Below are 17,353 nucleotides of genomic sequence, written 5' to 3'. Positions count from 1 at the left end.
TGTAACATGAACAAATTGTCAACCTCTGCTTGGACTGGTTCAAGGAATGCTGCCAAATCTGCAGCCCCCTGACCATAGGGATACCTGTCTCACACAGGCAGCCGTTTGAAATGTTCACATTGTGTCCTACTCATGCTCTAGGGGTACATAGTGTAGCCTACAGACTTCTTTGCGCTGAATGAGAGCTTTGGGGTTTTAGTAATCTGAGTCGTCTGTGGAAATCAGGACATCTCATCTTCTGTCTCAACCCTGCCTAGGCCACATGGCTCTCTGCTCCCCACAGGAATACACTCCCCTCAGCAAGCATGGCAGAGCAGTTTGGGGCAGATGGCTCGTCGCTGAATCTTGGGCACTGTAACTGAGTGCCCCCATTGAATGGCTTTGCAGACCGCCCTAGATCTGTTAGAACCAGCCCTGCCCACTGGAGATTCTGTATTTTCAGATTCTGATTTACATCACCCCCTACTTATGGAAATCAAAATTTAAACTCAAGTCATCTCCTGAAGTGAAGAGCAAATATTTGCAATAAGTGCATAGTGACTTAACACCACTAGATGGCACCCAGTTACTGCACTGACAGAAGACAGACATCCTGTAATTGCAAATAATTGACAACAGAAGTAAATCAGAAACAGTCTTGTGCATATTACTGAAGAGAACAAGCCTGTAGCAGTTTGTATCACATGCAGCTACATGTACATAAAGTCCCTGAACAATACCTGCAAAGGATAGTAACAGAAAGCAACTGAAAAAATCCACCCTGAACCAACACTACAGTATCAGGAGGTAAAGACTAGCAAAGCCAATCTACCAATTTCTCTCCACTGTGATTACACCAGCAGAGATTTTTTTTTTTGACCCAATTTCTTAGACTTTCCTTATTGATACTAAAACACACACTTTACATAAAAGTGACAAACTCCGGCCACGCAACACCCACACCCAAAGTAAAGTCTGGGCCTGCTATGCCACCTCCCAATGAGCTCATGGACCTCTCACCTGCAGAGCTCGTGTCATTCATGTATGTGATAAACGCCTCCCACATCACACTACATTTTCCAGTGTGGTCATTAACGCTGTAAATAAGATGTCCTCTGCAATAACTTCTGCCACTGTGAAAGGACGAGTCCCTTGGCATAACCTAGGGCATTGCTGAACCTTTCTATAAAAGACTTTGTGCCCCCCCCGCCCCAATATAATGAAGAAAAATCGTATATAATTCCAGCTTGGCCGGTTATTGAAGAACGCGCGCTTTGGTAAGGGAATGATTTTAATATTGTGCCTGCTGGCTAGTCATGCAGGTGATAATGCCACTACTAGTTACCAAAACGCTACTACGCTCATGTTTTTTTTCATCTCTCACGCCTTTAGTCTTCTTTCTACTTTGTGTTCTCTTATTAGCTCGGTAGCACCCTCAGCACATGCAGCAATGTACCGGGGTGAAATGAGCCAAACAAACAAGTCCCAGCCGCAAAGTGCGTCCAAGCCAGCACAAAATGACACCAGAAGTTCTTTAACTCTTTTGCTTGCTCGCTCCCCTTCCCACGCTGGGAAATGCTATTTCTCCTCTCACCACTTCCATCTCCTGTTGTGTTTGCAGCCCAGCTTGCTTTGCCTTTCCATTAGCACTGGACAGATAATGGGCCATATAGTTGTATATGTCCAGTGCAAGCCACGCTTTCCTCCATTACATGTTGTACAGGCTCAATCAAGTGTTCACTTTCTAGACCAGCTATCTGGCACCCATTCCTGGTGTTCTGCTAACACTCCTTTTTCACTCCATGAGCTGAGCATATGGGAGGCGAGCACGTGTCAGTTGTAATCAGAATTAGTTACACATCTCTAAACATGGTAAACATATGTGATTATGCAGTCAGGGTCAAATTAGTTACCCAGTTGCAACTGTGCTAGTTTGGCAATAGCCATATTGCGATAGTCCTGTCATGTGTAGCGTGACCAGATGTCCCCTTTTTAAAGGGACAGTCCTGTATTTAAGCCCTCCTGCAGTTGTCCTGTATTTTCTGTGTCCCCCCACCCCGCATCACGAGTGGCAGGTCCTGACTCTGGCTGGATCCCTGCTCCCCAGCTCCCCGCCCAGCAGTGGGGGAGTCCAGTGACCAACAATGGGGGTGGGTGTGCAAGGCTGGTGGCAGAGCAAAGTTGCAGTGTGTGGTGTCCGTCAGCCCAGCCCTCACTGCATGCCAGCTCTCGATCAGCAGGGCCCTGCCCCCTCATCCCACTTCCAGCCAGCCCTGGCTGTGCACGGCTAGTTGCGGAGGTTGGTGTGTGCCAGCAGGCGCCAGGCAGCGGCCAGTTACTTGTTGCCTCTGCTGCCCACCTATTGGCCCTTTACCTGTGCCCCCTCTCGTTGTCCTCTCCCTGCTCTGCCCCTTCACCCACCCGCCAGCCCAGCTGCTCCTCCATATTCTCCTTGGCAGGGCGTGTCCCACTCCCAGTGCTGTGCGGAGAACCAGCCCCTGATCAGCGAGCTCAGCTCACCAGCAGCCTGGCCAGCAGGCTCCTTCCTTCCCCCACTGCCTCTGGAAAGCCCAAGACCTTCTGGAGCCGAGCCCTGCGTGTGCCAAAACCCCACACAGCACTGGAACGGGGAAGCCTCTCTGTCCCTCCGCTAAGCTTTGCAGTGGAGGGGTTGGGGGTGGGGAGAAGCGATTTCCAACCTGTTCCCACCAGACCCCACAAATGTCCCTCCACCCCCAGACAGGGGCTTAGCACCTTCTTCACCTGTCTCCCCCCTCTGGGCCCTGGGACCTTCCCCCAGGGAGCGCAGGGCTGCTAAGCCACCTCTCTGGCCAGGTTAGGTGAAGCCACTGCAGTCAGGTTCCCTGGGCCATGATGCACAAGACATCCTTAAGACTTAACTCCTTCCTGTCTGCGCTGGAACCGGGAAACAGGAGGTGGCTGGGTTATGTCGGTGGCCGGCTTATGTCGGTGGCCAGCAGCAGCCTGGAGGTTTTAGCTGCCTTTTGACACTGTGCAGGCAGGAAGGGACAAGCTGTTTTGAGCCACAGTGGGAGAGGGTGGGAGAGATGAGCTCTGCAAAGACACGCATCAGGTCATCCCTTCCCTCCCGCACTGTGCCGAAAGGCTGCTGCTGGCCACATTCTGGTGTGAACCCTGACAGAAATCTGGGGAGGGCATGTGACCCTGCGTGCCTCTCCATGTGTTGCCTCAGGAAGACGCGGTGCCAGGTACCAATAGAGGCGGGTCCATCCCGGGGGCCCAGCTAGGCATGGAGGGTGGAGAGCACCAGGCAGAAAGGGTCAAGTAGGTTGGTCATTTTCCTACCCCGCCCCAACCGTGTGAGAAAGGGGTACAGGAGAGTGTGTGTGTGTTTGTAAATCCTCTCCCCGTGTGAGTAGGGGGGTAGGAGTGTGTGTGTGTGTCACCCCCTCCCTGTGTGAACCCTTAAGCCTTAAAGATAAGAAGGTAAATAAAAAGAATCCAGCTACGCAGTATTTCTTTTTAACAGGGTCTCAGTCAACTTGATGGTAATTTGAATGTTTGTACTGCATAGTTCTGATTGACGTCTAGTTGGCAGCTGGTATCGAGTGGAGTGCCCCAAGGGTCGGTCCTCGGGCTGGTTTTATTCAATATCTTCATTAATGATCTGGAGGATGCCATGGACTGCACCCTCAGCAAGTTTGCAGATAACACTAAACTGGGAGGAGTGGAAGATACACTGGAGGGTAGGGATAGGATACAGAGGGACCTAGACAAATTGGAGGATTGGGCCAAAAGAAATCTGATGAGGTTCAACAAGGCCAAGTGCAGAGTCCTGCACTTAGGACGGAAGAATCCAATGCACCGCTACAGACTAGGGCCCGAATGGCTAGGCAGCAGTTCTGCAGAAAAGGACCTAGGGGTTCCAGTAGACAAGAAGCTGGATATGAGTCACCAGTGTGCAGTTGTTGCCAAGAAGGCCAATGGCATTTTGGGATGTAAAGTAGGGGCATTGCCAGCAGATCGAAGGATGTGATCGTTCCCCTCTATTCAACATTGGTGAGGCCTCATCTGGAGTACTGTGTCCAGTTTTGGGCCCCACACTACAAGAAGGATGTGGATAAATTGGAGAGAGTCCAGCGAAGGGCAACAAAAATGATTAGGGGTCTAGAGCACATGACTTATGAGGAGAGGCTGAGGGAGCTGGGATTGTTTAGTCTGCAGAAGAGAAGAATGAGGGGGGATTTGATAGCTGCTTTCAACTACCTGAAAGGGGGTTCCAAAGAGGATGGGTCTAGACTGTTCTCAGTCGTAGCAGATGACAGAACAAGGAGTAATGGTCTCAAGTTGCAGGGGGGAGGTTTAGGTTGGATATTACGAAAAACTTTTTCACTAGGAGGGTGGTGAAACACTGGAATGTGTTACCTAGGGAGGTGATGGAATCCCCTTCCTTAGAAGTTTTTAAGGTCAGGCTTGACAAAGCCCTAGCTGGGATGATTTAGTTGGGGATCGGTCCTGCTTTGAGCAGGGGGTTGGACTAGATGACCTTCTGAGGTCCCTTCCAACCCTGATATTCTATGATCCTATGACTACCATTGAACTCACTTGAATACGAGCAATTTTACCAGGTGTCCCGTGTTCAGCATAGGGAAATACAGTTAAGGTGACCAGACAGCAAGCATGAAAAATCGGGATGGGGGTGAGGAGGTAATAGGCACCTATATAAGAAAAGGCCCTGAATATCAGGATGGTCCCTATAAAATTGGGACATCTAGTCACCTTAAATACAGGCACCCTAGTCATGTGGTTTTAATGGGTGTCATTGCTCTTGAGTTCTGACTGGCCTTGCAGCAGATGAAGCTTAGGCATCTAGTGACTAATCAGCAACAACTTCCTATCTATGACTAAGACTCCATTCCTTCTCCAGTGTCCACCACTACATCAGCGCACCAGAAATAGTTCCTTGTCTTAGGCAGTCAAACTGCCTTTCCAAAAGCAAGGTTTCCCTTGGATGCAGCCTCTAAAGGGCAGCGGCTGTGAATATAACCAGATAGAGACACAGACTGGACCCTGGACCCATGCTCTTCACAGGCCTCTGTCTTCTATACAGTCTGTGGTCCCCCGGGTCTTTGCAGTACATGGATTTTGTGATTTTCACACTGCCTCAGCATGCCCTGGGACATTGTTGTGCTGTCACAACCCCTGTTCAGGCTAAAGGTCCAGAAAGCTGGCTATTTTATGCAAGCCATGTAAGCCCTTCATTTGTATGTGCAGCTGAGGTAATACATTCTCATCATTAGCTTGTCATTAGCAAAATCAGTTGCTTTTATTTTCCACTTTCTACTTTCAGTTCTCAGGAAGAGCAAAAGTGATTGGCTTGCTCTTACAGCCAGTGGAAAATGTTACTGGACATTTAGGTCCTAAAACAACTGAAGCATAAATACAAATTGACGCTAAATACCTGAGCCCAGACTCCATCATGAAAAATGCACTGTCTTAGCCACGCCAATTCACCCATTTAATGTTACACACACCTCACCAGCTCCAGGCAGCAGAAGCCCTGACACTCCTGCTTCCTTTGGGACAGGATGCTGTTTCACTCCTCCTTAGAAGTAAATGTATTTATACAACACTCTCCATGCATTCCCTTTCCCCTCCCACCCCACCCACACAACACACACACATATTCCCATAACTAGTGCCTCCCACAACTTAGAGCGACTGTGTTTTCTCTTTCCCCAACATTTGGGGTATTTCTACACCTTCCCTCATTTTGGGGGAAATATTCCTCTCTCCCTTCCTCCTTGAGGAAATTCCTTCCTGCCTCCCATTTTAGTGCATTTCCCTTCTGGAAGGATGCCATAGAGAAAGACATACTCCATTTAGCCCAAGGGCAGGGGAAGAGGGGGGAATCAGAAGTAGAAACGGAAGAAGGAAAGAGAAGGAGCCACAATCCTTATCTCAGGGTGGTTGGCAGAGGCAGGAAAGTGGCTGGAATAGTCACTTGGACACCCTCTGAGCCTGGTGCTGGGGAAGGCGGGAAAGGAACCTCCTCCTCAGGCTCCAGTGTGGGCATGGCGAAGGTGGCGGCGGAAGAAAGCTGTTACACGGTAGGAGGAGCAGAGTGCTCATTTGCCTGTGTATAGTTAGGCATGTGCTACCCTCTTTAGCTCCTAGTCTCTGTGGTCTCAACTAAGTGGCTGTAGTCAAGGGCTGTGGCAATTTAGCTGAAACCGCAGAGATTAGGAAGATAGATAGTCCCAATCCTACTTCTTGTTGAGTCTCCCTGGGAGATCCAGGCACCTGCTTAGGAGCCAAGAAGAAGACCCCTGAAATCATGAATCTCCAGGCAAAACAGCAGATGAACCAAGTTCTGAGTGCTGACAGCCACAGCTCTGCTCACTGACTAGCCTGCTGTTGCCTTTTAGCCCGTTTTCATACCCTGGATGCCACATTTTCCCTGTTCCCCTTCCTGCCTCGTCCTATTGCTTTGATGAACCCATGTCCTACATATTCCTTGCTGCTGCTTCTGCTGCCTTCACTCGCTTATCCCCACTTTGCCTGCAGCTCGTCTTCTCCCAGCTCCATGTCCTGGTCCATTCACACTCACACTATCTGTTCTGCTCACTTCAGCCAACTTCCTCTCCTCCCTGCTTCTCTGCCCTTAGTAAGTCAGCTGCTCACATTCGCCTCCTTCCCCTGGCTCCTAGTGACATGTCCTAAGGCAGCCCTGCCCTTTAGTCTCATTGTCTGTTCTTCTAGTGAGTCTCCCCAACACTGTCTTTCTGCTCTAAACCTGCTCATCTCATTTCTGACTGCTGTTCTGTCCCTTCCTTCCTTACCTTCGGCTCCCTGCGGAGCTTTAAACACCCTCTCCCACAACACTTTTCATGATCCCTTTTCATTTCGCTTCATTGACATGCTTGCCATGCCTAATCCTCTGCCCTCTCTCTCCACATTTACCTACTCTCACCCCTCTGCTCCTTAGGCCATTGAGCAGCAATGCTGTTTCTCCTCTACTCTTCATGCTGCTCATCACTTCCTGCTTCCTCATCCAGCGTGATCTCCTCTCCACTCTATCCAATATTTCTTTATGGGTTTGTCTGCTCTTTGGAAATTTAACCCTTAATAGCTGATGGTTTCCTTGAGCGGAAGAGTTGGTTTCTTCATTCATCTCCAAGTCCTTGCCCTGTTGAGTGAGTCTGTTGGATTGCTCCTCTAGCTTATTGGGAAAACTGAGGAGGGGAATTTGCTGATGGAGAGAGCACCTCAAAAGAGCTGAACGGTCCATAACATTTTCCCAGGGGACTATCATCCTCATGAAATAAACAATTCAACAAACCTAAAGTTGATCATGTATTGAGGCCCTAAAAGCATAAACACGCTATGTACTTCTATCAGAGAAGTTTGTAATTGGAGTCTAGAGGTGACAGTGAACAGTAAAGGCAGGATGAGTGCCAGGTGACTGGGGTAACTAATCAATCCCAATGGATAATGGCGGGATTAGCCCAGGAGGGAAAATAACTGAAAGTATTAATCATTTTCCAAATAAAATAAACAAAATGTAAAATTATACAAAAGTTCTGAATAGAGATTGTGATCCATTAATCTTCTTTAGCTGTCACTTAGCAACAGAATCACAAATTAAGGTCAGCAAACCAGGAATTCTTTCTGGTGGGGTGGAGGGTGATTAAAAACCCATATTGGTCCTTCAAGTGATTGCTGAATGCCCTTTGCTGCTAAGGCTGACTTGAAAAATACTGGAGTGTAAGCGCAATTCATGATAAAATTCGCTGTACAGTTAATACAGTATTACACAGTGCAGATCCCGATATAGAAAGCTGGTTCAAAAATTGATGCCAATTTACACAATTACAATGCTCTTACTTATACCGTGCTGCTATAATTTCCAATTATGTGCCACACTGTGCTTTTTAGCACAGACCTGACAAGTGGCAGTGCAAAGCTGCATTACCCCAGCAGGAGCACTGGAAGGCCAAGGCCTCTCTGAGCAACTTGGTTACAGTACAGCGTGGTAGCATGCCAACTCACAGCCTGTCCTTAGGAAGCTGTCCTGTAGGCACCCTGCATGGTGCTGACTAGTGTGAAGGGGGTGTACATAGACCTTGGCCCTGCCTCCTCACCACTACTTTTGGGGTGTCTTGTGCCTGAAAAGAAGTTAGCAAAAAGCAGACCCTGGTTTCAGGGTCTGCAATGGTGGGCAGCCCATGCATGGTGAGGAAAAAGGGGTCTAAAGCTCCTTGTGACACTGCCATTTATTCATAACAAATGCACCACCCACAACCAACCTTATATTCATAGAATCACAGGACTGGAAGGGACCTCAAGAGGTCATCTAGTCCAGTCCCCTGCACTCATGGCAGGACTGAGTATTATCTAAACCATCTCTGACAGGTGTTTGTCGAACCTGCTCTTAAAAATCTCCAATGACAAAAATTCCACAACCACCCTAGGCAATTTATTCCAGTGTTTAACTACCCTGACAGGAAGTTTTTCCTAATGTCCAACTTAAACCACCCTTGCTGCAATTTAAACCCATTGCTTCTTGTCCTATCCTCAGATGTTAAGGAGAACAATTTTTCTCCTTCCTCCTTGTAACAACATTTTATGTACTTGAAAACTGTTATCATGTCCACTCTCCGTCTTCTCTTCTCCCGACTAAACAAACCCAATTTTTTCAATCTTCCCTCATAGGTCATGTTTTCTGAATCTTTAATCATTTTTGTTGTTCTTCTCTGGATTTTCTCCAATTTGTCCACATCTTTCCTGAAATGTGGCACCCAGAACTGGAGACAATACTCCAGTTGAGGCCTCATCAGTGCAGAGTAGACTGGAAGAATTACTTCTTGTGTCTTGCTCACAACACTCCTCCTAATACATCCCAGAATGATGTTTGCTTTTTTTGCAACAGTGTTGCACTGTTGACTCATATTTAGCTTGTGATCCACTAAGATCCCCAGATCCCTTTCCACAGTACTCCTTCCTAGGCAGCCATTTCCCAAGTGGAGTACATTGCATTTGTCTAGATTGAATTTCATCCTATTTACTTCAGACCATTTCTCCAGTTTGTCCAGATCATTTTGAATTTTAACCCTGTCCTCCAAAGCACTTACAACCCCTCCCAGCTTGGTATTGTCTGCAAACTTTATAAGTGTGCTCTCTATGCCATTATCTAAATCACTGATGAAGATATTGAACAGAACTGGACCCCGAAGCAATCCCTTTGGGACCCCACTCGTGATGCCCTTCTAGCTTGACAGTGAACCACTAATATCTACTGTCTGGGAACTGTTTTTCAACCAGTTATACACCCACCTTATAGTAGCTCCATCTAGGTTGTATTTCCCTAGTCTGCTTATGAGAAGGTCATATAAGACAGTATAAAAAGCCTTACTAAAGTCAGGATACACCATATTAGCCGCTTCTCCCCCATCCATAAGGCTTGTTACTCAAAAAAGAAGGACAGAGGGGTTATGTGGCCCTGTGGCCTGCCAGAAGGCCACTATTTCAATTCCCAGCTGTGATAGCTGTGACCCTTCAGTAGTCATGTTAAGGTGGTAGAGGCTTGGACGTCTCTGCCATTGACTGAAAATAGGGTAACCTATGAGCTCCTCCTTCTTTGTTATGGTGGGAAGGGGGAATCCAATGATATAGCACAGACCGAATGTGTGGCAGTTGTTATTGATCACATTGCCTGCAATTGTGGTCTTTACTCAGGAGCAAAGTGTCATCTGAGTGTGACTCTGTCCTTCAGCCCATGCTGTTGAATGCAAAGTCAGTGACCAGTGAAGTGATCACCATGATGTGAATAAGGATGAAGGTCCTCACTTTGCATGCATAACAGAGAACTGACTGGATGCTGCTGTAGGCCAATTATTTGCCCAGTTCATACCAGCTGGAGTACTCTGTTCAGCATGATCTAAGAGAGGGCCAAGGAGGTAGGGTGGCTGTACTGTTTGCATCTGTCTTAAAAATAACAGTAGGCCTGCTGCTTCAGTACTGGATCTGAGAATGTGTACCCACATGGCAGGAGAGTTCCAATATTTATTTTGCAAAACTACTCAGCCAACCCAATCAGGAATGGCACCTTTCTGCGCTAGGTGCTGTACAAACCGTGTGCTTCCATAATAGTTCTACATGATATAGACATAAAAACACTTCCATGTACAGAGTGCTTACTGCTGCTTTTAGTTTTTCAGGAAGAATATACCATATCTTTGTACAGCACCTAGTGCAGAAAGGTGCCATTTCCCCCCTAGAAACCACCACACTGAACTATTCAGGAAATCTCCACTCCTATAACCCTTGAGCATGTTTCTGATACATGCAGTAGAATCCAGTCTTCCATCAGTTGAGAAGCTGGTAATGGGTTGATGAGCACAGAAGGTTTATTAAAATATAGCTCTTTCGCTGCCAATTAAAGTGGCAATTTGTGATTGCAATTATGTGCCCAGCTCCAGGCAGGCAGCCCTTTGCCCAGAATGCATGGAGGTGGAGGGTTTGTCTGTAGGTGGAAAAAATATTGTTGGCCTCATTTTCACAGTCACAACACTATCCTAAGCCACAATTACCAGTTAAGCTCCTGCTAGTTCTGTTCATTTTGCTCAGGGCTTTTCAAAAAATGATATTTGTCCCAGTTAGCACAAAACTAGCTTGCTTTCCCTCATTTGCAGGGAACAACATGAGTTGCGAAGTCTAGGAGACCTAAGCAGGGGGCTTGGCCCCTGCATTTTTCACCTGTACGGAAAGAGTTTGGGATGTTGCTGCTGAAATGTTTCACTGCTGGGAGTCAATTACTGACCGAGTAAGCCCCTGGCTTTCACCGCCTCTGTTTTGTCAAAGCCTGATGGCATTTCAGTGGAGGCTTTTGGTTCAGTTGCGCTAGACTAAGAATTGTGGCTGCTCAACCATATACTTTGCAACTACTCACTTTGTCATCTCCTGCTACGTGCTGTGTCTCTGCAGGGTCTGAGGTCTGGTTCCAAGCTTCTCTACCACACTGAACACTGGGCAGACCCCAGAAAGAGAAAGAGAAAAATCCTGAAGATTTTATTGACTTCTAAATCAAGATACATTCAAACACGTGCAGACCCCTTTGCTTTGCATGCGTGAGCAAGGTTTTTCTCAAGCTCACATTTATGTGCAAGTACAAATACACGTATCTGTGTGGGCCCAGCAAATTCAGTTAATGAATTTGGGGCCTGATCCAAAATCCACTGAAGTCAATGGTCAGGTCCTTGTATCTACTGGAAATGGTGTATATGAGACAGAATGCTTAGCACAGCATTTCCTAAAAATCCTTGGCCAGAAGCTGGCATTGGGGCAATTAATAAAAAGAGAAAGTCAAAGATGTGTGACCACATTCTTCACAAGTGTGTATATACACATGACCCATAATTACTAAACTGTATGACAGTAACTGTATTGATTGGGGATGGGTGACAGAAAATGGAAACCAGTTAGTTCAAACAATGTTCTTGATAGCTGAAATCTTACTGTATAGGAGTTGAGACACGGTACTTACTAATGCAGAGGTGAGACAGAGTTCCAGAAACCTGTGGCCAGAAGCACTGAGGCAATTATTGAAACAAGACAGACAATGGTCTGTGTTGTATCATCACAGCTCAAAGTGAGCAGTGAGCAAACACAGATATAGCTTTACTAAATGACTGATATTCATTTATAAACGTCTGACACGATGCTCCACTAAAACATCCCCCTGGTGTGCAGCTCCTGAGCAAGATGATACCTCAGACACGTGGAAACCATCTCAATGCAGCAGCCTCTTAGGGAGGATGACCATTCAAACAGGTTCTCTACCTTGACAAGAGTGGGGATGGGCCCTGCCTCATCTTGCAGGAAGTGATAATCTCCCCAAGTGTAAGGCCTCATCTTCATTTACCCACTCTGGATTCCCTCCCAGAAGACAAGATCCAAGGTAAGCTCACCTGAATGTGTTGAGCCCAAAATACCTGCAGTACATTAATTCCATGATTATGACAGGCCACACTATCCAAGAATACATGCAAGAATTGTCACTGACATGCACAAGGAAGTCACCTAGAATACTGAGGACTCCAGTGCTACTCCCAACAAAAATAAGTTGAGACAGGAATCTAGAGGAATAGCAGGTTTTGGGGGGGGAGGGTGTCTGTAGACTAATAACTCCCAAATGTCTTTTATTGCCCGGACTCTCAGGCCAAGACGACACACTGAGATGACTCCAAATAGTAACATATAATGTACTGAACCCACTCAAATGAGAGGTATAAATATCATTTCATAGATTCATAGATTCTAAGGCCAGGAGGGACCATTCTGATCATCGAGTCTGACGTCTTGTATAACACGGACACAGAATTTTCCCGAAATCATTCCTTTCTAACTAGGACATATAGATCATCTTTTTTAAAATAATCCAATCTTGGTTTAAAAATTACAAATTTTCGACAGCATGTTTTATGCAAGGTAGAAGAAACTTCCAAGCAAATTACGATGCTGGAACTGAGTGCTAGGGAGGAAAAAGGTATTTCCACATGTCTATTTGTATTAGGTACCTGGGATCATTTGACTAAGCATTTAACAATCTTAAACAGCAAGATACTGAGCAAAGTACACAGCTGTGATAGCTGACACAGGATTCACAGCAAACATATGCACAACCTAAAAAGGTCATAATCTGGCCCTATAGACTTGAGTTAATGATAGTAGTGGCTAGGGATAGGTTATTCAGTGACAACACCACCAATAGAAGTAAAGGTCATATTAGATAATATAATTAGATCAAAATCAAACCAGTCAAACATATTTCAATGAAAATACGCTACCTTTTCTGCAGTTTCCTGAAACATTTTGTTCCTTTTATAAAGCAGTGTCACACAGTGTCCCTTTAAAGTTTCTATCTTGCCCCCTGTGAAATCTGTGAGTTCTGGTTTTTTTTCCCTGAAGAAAAACTTTCCATCATGTTGCAGGATTTTATATCACCCACTACTACAGCAAGTAGCACAAAATAATTTCATAACTCAAACCCTCTCTTCATCATGCTAAGAAAATTTGATCTTTAAAAACACTGATCTTCTTGACAGCACCAGCTGATTCTCAGTAATATGGAGAGGTTAAGAGAGATATCATCCCTGGCTCTGTGTGATTCAATTAACATTGCGTATCAACTGATTTGGAGGTGGTTGGTTTTTTGGCAATCATTTGTCTAGGCTGATGGATTAGCCTCTTGGCTTGAATCTGTATTAAAGTAAAAGAAGAGAAGTTTTGTTCTAGTGGGATTGCAGGAACTGCGCAGGCAGCTAACGAAATAATATCTCTCAAAAACTATTGTGCTCGTTTGCCCAGTGACCTCGGAGTTTAAACTCTTCAAAGTGAGAGCTTACGCAGATGAACTGGTACCAAGTGAATTCATAAATTACAAAAGCATCACAGCAAAAATTCACTATTTGGATGTTCCTTTTATAGGGTTTGGGTTCCATCCCAGAAACTTATAGACATGAGTAAATAATTTGACTTTGACTTTGTGCTTGTTAAAGAAAATACAACTTAAATGTTTTAATTAGTTCTCAGAGTAGCAGCTGTGTTAGTCTGTATTTGCAAAAAGAAATTAATTAGTTTTCTTAATTAGTTCTAAATCCTTCTGGTAGCACTTTTAACCTTCTGTCTTTTACAAGCTCACTTAATACACAAGATAAATATGTATCTATTAACTACATGCAAGCCACAAGTAGTATTTCCCTCCCCCTCTCTCAATCAAAATATTAACTTAAGAAAAATGTCTGAACGATAATTAAAATTGTAAGTACATTTATGCTCATTAACCCAGAGCTAAGTGTCCCATAGCCAATTAGTAGTTACATATTTAAAGCACTGTGCAAATATTAATCCTCGACACCCCTCAAAGGAAGGAAAGTAATATCCCCAGTTATACAGATGTGGTAACTGTGGCACAGATGTTAAAAGCCAAACCAACAACCACTGAAGTCAATGGAAACACTCTCATTGACTTCACTGGACATTGGATCAGGTTCTCACTGATTTGCCAAAGGCCACATAGCAAGTCAGTGTCAAAGCTGTATTGAGAACACAAGAGCTCTTGACACCCAGTGCCAATGTTCATTCTTCCAGATTTCAAGGGAACTAAAGTGGCCATCTTCCCCACCCTCCCTTAAAGGTGTAGGCATACTAGTTTGAGAACCTACGGTTTACTTATCTCCCAAATACAGTTCACTGTGATGTTATTCCATGGTAACAAAATAGAATCCAACCAAGCCTTTCAGAATAGATAAATGATTAAAATTTTTATAAAGCCTACAAATTTATGAACTCTTTGGGAAACTCATTGTGGAAAGTTATTCAGATTTCCGCATCACAAATTCTAATGTCTGTTTTCCATCAGATATTAGCTGATCAATCATACCATCAGAAGGTTACAGTTTTGTAGTGGCCAAAGTCAAATGTTCAAATACAGTAATTGTAATGGTCATTCCTATCAATTATTCATGTAACAGTACTTGGTTTCCTAATTAAATACAAAATAGATATAAATACAACAGAAAACAAGGTTACTAGTGAAAGATAAGAGCGTGCATGTGTGTGTGTGTGTGTGTGTGTATGTGAGAGAGAGAGAGAGTGTATGTGAGAGAGAGCGAGCGAGCGAGAGAGGTGTATAGTATAGCGTCTGGAAAACAGCTTTGAAGTAAACAAGAGAATTAACAGGACATGTTTGTTCTTGACCTGAATTCTGTAATGCTTCCAAATAGGTAGCATGCTTTCATTAAAAATATGTATTAATTGTAACTAGCAGCTGGTGAACTTCAAACAGTCTGGCATTCAGCTAAGCCCTAAAGGGTTGGCATATTTGAGGATTATCCACGTTTCCATAACCACCTTCTTCTGTGCCCAACCTAGTCTCTTGCTGAGCCAGCCAGAACCCCCTACCTTTACCTAACCCCTATCAAGTCTCCTGATTCCAAACAGACCTCTTTTGTCTAGTGCTCCAGTTCCAACAGGCCCCTAGCCACTTATTTTCTGTTCCCTGATCCTTTCTATACCTTTTACCTTCAGTGGAGGGACAGCCCTTGTCTGGCAATGCCTGCAGTGGGCTATGGTCATTCTATTTAAATTTCATATGCTCCAAGGTTCCCCAGGAGAGAAGAGCCCCAGAGTTCATTACCTTCCTACTGATTCCCAAGATGCCCTAGGACTCACAGAATTGAAGACATAATTCAGACCATCTTAAAAAAATCGAAAGGAAAGAGGAGAGATTGCTTTGATATTTCGGCTGAGAGGCAGAATATTTCCCTACCTCTGTATCCATCCCTACTGACAGCCCTGCCAAAAGGACAATGTTATTTTGAATGCAAATAAAGTACGTAATACTAGATGCTGAAATATGCTATTCCTATAGATAATTTTGTGAAGCTGAAATCTTGCAAAGAAGTCAAGAAAGTCTGCTTCTTCCAAATTCAGTGTCCAACCACAGAGAAATCTCACGTGAAGCTAAAAGAAATATTCCAGAGGTTGCCAATATTATGGCCATGGTGACATTTTGCTGAAAATGGGATCATTTCCTATTTTATCCCTTAACATTCCTTTGGAGAGTCTTAAGAAATAATGGCAAAACGCTGCTTGCAGATCCACACGACAGATCTCCGATTCCCTTCCATGCGCAGAAAGTCCACTGCTGGATGTGAAGGAAAGATTTGCCACGTCAATCTGGCAGCAAAAGTTTTGATTGCAAGATGTGAGTAACTCCCACTGGCATGGAAGGAAACTGAGTCTGAGTCTCAACTGCTGTACACCTTGTGTGGTCATTTCTAAATGTGCAAAGTGGGTGTAGAATGCTGCCATTGCAATTTTTATGGGTGGGGATTGTGTCTGCTTCAATGTCTGCACAGCATTCAGCTCCCAGGGGCCCTTCTAGGTCTCTGTAATATGTTTTTAAGTCAACAATAACTTTGCACATGTGTAAATGAAAAGGAGGACTTGTGGCACCTTAGAGACTAACCAATTTATTTGAGCATGAGTTTCGTGAGCTACAGCTCACTTCATCGGATGCATACTGTGGAAATTGCAGAAGACATTATATACACAGACACCATGGAACAATACCTCCTCCCACCCCACTCTCCTGCTGGTAATAGCTTCTCTAAAGTGATCATCAAGTTGGGCCATTTCCAGCACAAATCCAGGTTTTCTCACCCTCCTCCCCCCCACAGACAAACTCACTCTCTTGCTGGTAATAGCCCATCCAAAGTGACCACTCTCTTCACAATGTGTATGATAATCAAGGTGGGCCATTTCCTGCAGAAATCCAGGGTCTCTCACCCCCTCACCCCCCTCCAAAAACCACACACACAAACTCACTCTCCTGCTGGTAATAGCCTATCCAAAGTGACCTCCTTTTCTTTTTGCGAATACAGACTAACACGGCTCTTACTCTGAAACATGTGTAAATGACTACACAAGAGAGTGGAAAAATTAGATCAGTTGTATCACTTTGTCCTTTAAAACTTCTCTCTAAGGGCTTGATCATGATACAGTTCAAGTCAATGGCAAAACTCCCACCACCCTAATGATGCAGGATAAAGTCCTAAAAGCTAAATGTACTTCCTCCTCGAAATTTATGCCTCCTTTTTAGAGAGATTTTGAGAACGATGAAGAACTATACTACTTGCTTTTTCAGTTAAGATAGAAACCGCTCGGCCATGCCAAGACAAAAAGCAAACAGTGACAGGTGCACAGATAAAACAAAAATCATTTGTTATTATCACTGTTATTTGCCATTTCTAGTATGAGTTAAGTTCACAAAGATATGCCATTAAATAACGAGGGGTGAAATCCTGGTCCCATTAAAGTCAATGGGAACTTTGCCATTGCCTTCAATGGGACCAGGATTTCACCATAGTATTTTTTGTGTATTGTGCAGCGTTTTATCATATTCCACCGATACCGTGTCATGAAAGGAAATATCACTCTGATTGGACAGCTGGTCCCCAAAAACTTTACATGAAAAAGGAAACATGCATGGGAGTAGACAAGGAATAAGACTGAACATATGAGGAATTCTCCCGCTATAAGTCAGCAAGGGAACTAGGGCCTGCTATAACCAGTTACACAGCCAGAGAAAAACAAATGACTTGCATTATTTTACATGGGGTATTCTAACAGCTTCATCTCCCCAGGCAAGGGTCATGTTTGTGTGGGTTACTTAATCTCTTAGCTCCAATGATCCTGCAGTCCTTCCACATGCAAAAGTCCCATTGACTTCAGTGGCAGTTCCATGTATGGAATGACTGCGGGATTGGATTGTTTACTAAGTAAATAATCAGAATCAGCAGGTTTGAAGTCATATGGGCATCAGATA

The 17,353-nt window shown here is 44.8% G+C and overlaps 1 long non-coding RNA gene across 1 annotated transcript in view; it reads right to left on the bottom strand.

The window, feature by feature from the left end:
* The window catches only part of LOC141982413 (uncharacterized), a 49,017-nt gene extending 36,095 nt beyond the window's left edge, over window positions 1-12,922 (bottom strand). Inside the window, exon 1 of the long non-coding RNA XR_012638064.1 lies at window positions 12,810-12,922. This is a non-coding gene — a long non-coding RNA (uncharacterized LOC141982413). The remainder of the gene's footprint in view (window positions 1-12,809) is intronic.
* Between the last annotated feature and the right edge of the window lie 4,431 nt (window positions 12,923-17,353).

This window comes from Natator depressus, chromosome 2 (genome assembly GCF_965152275.1).
Source record: "Natator depressus isolate rNatDep1 chromosome 2, rNatDep2.hap1, whole genome shotgun sequence".
NCBI classification, from domain to species: Eukaryota; Metazoa; Chordata; order Testudines; family Cheloniidae; genus Natator; species Natator depressus.
The sequence above is the reverse complement of the archived record's forward strand: the minus strand, read 5'-3'. Positions and strand labels throughout refer to the sequence as shown.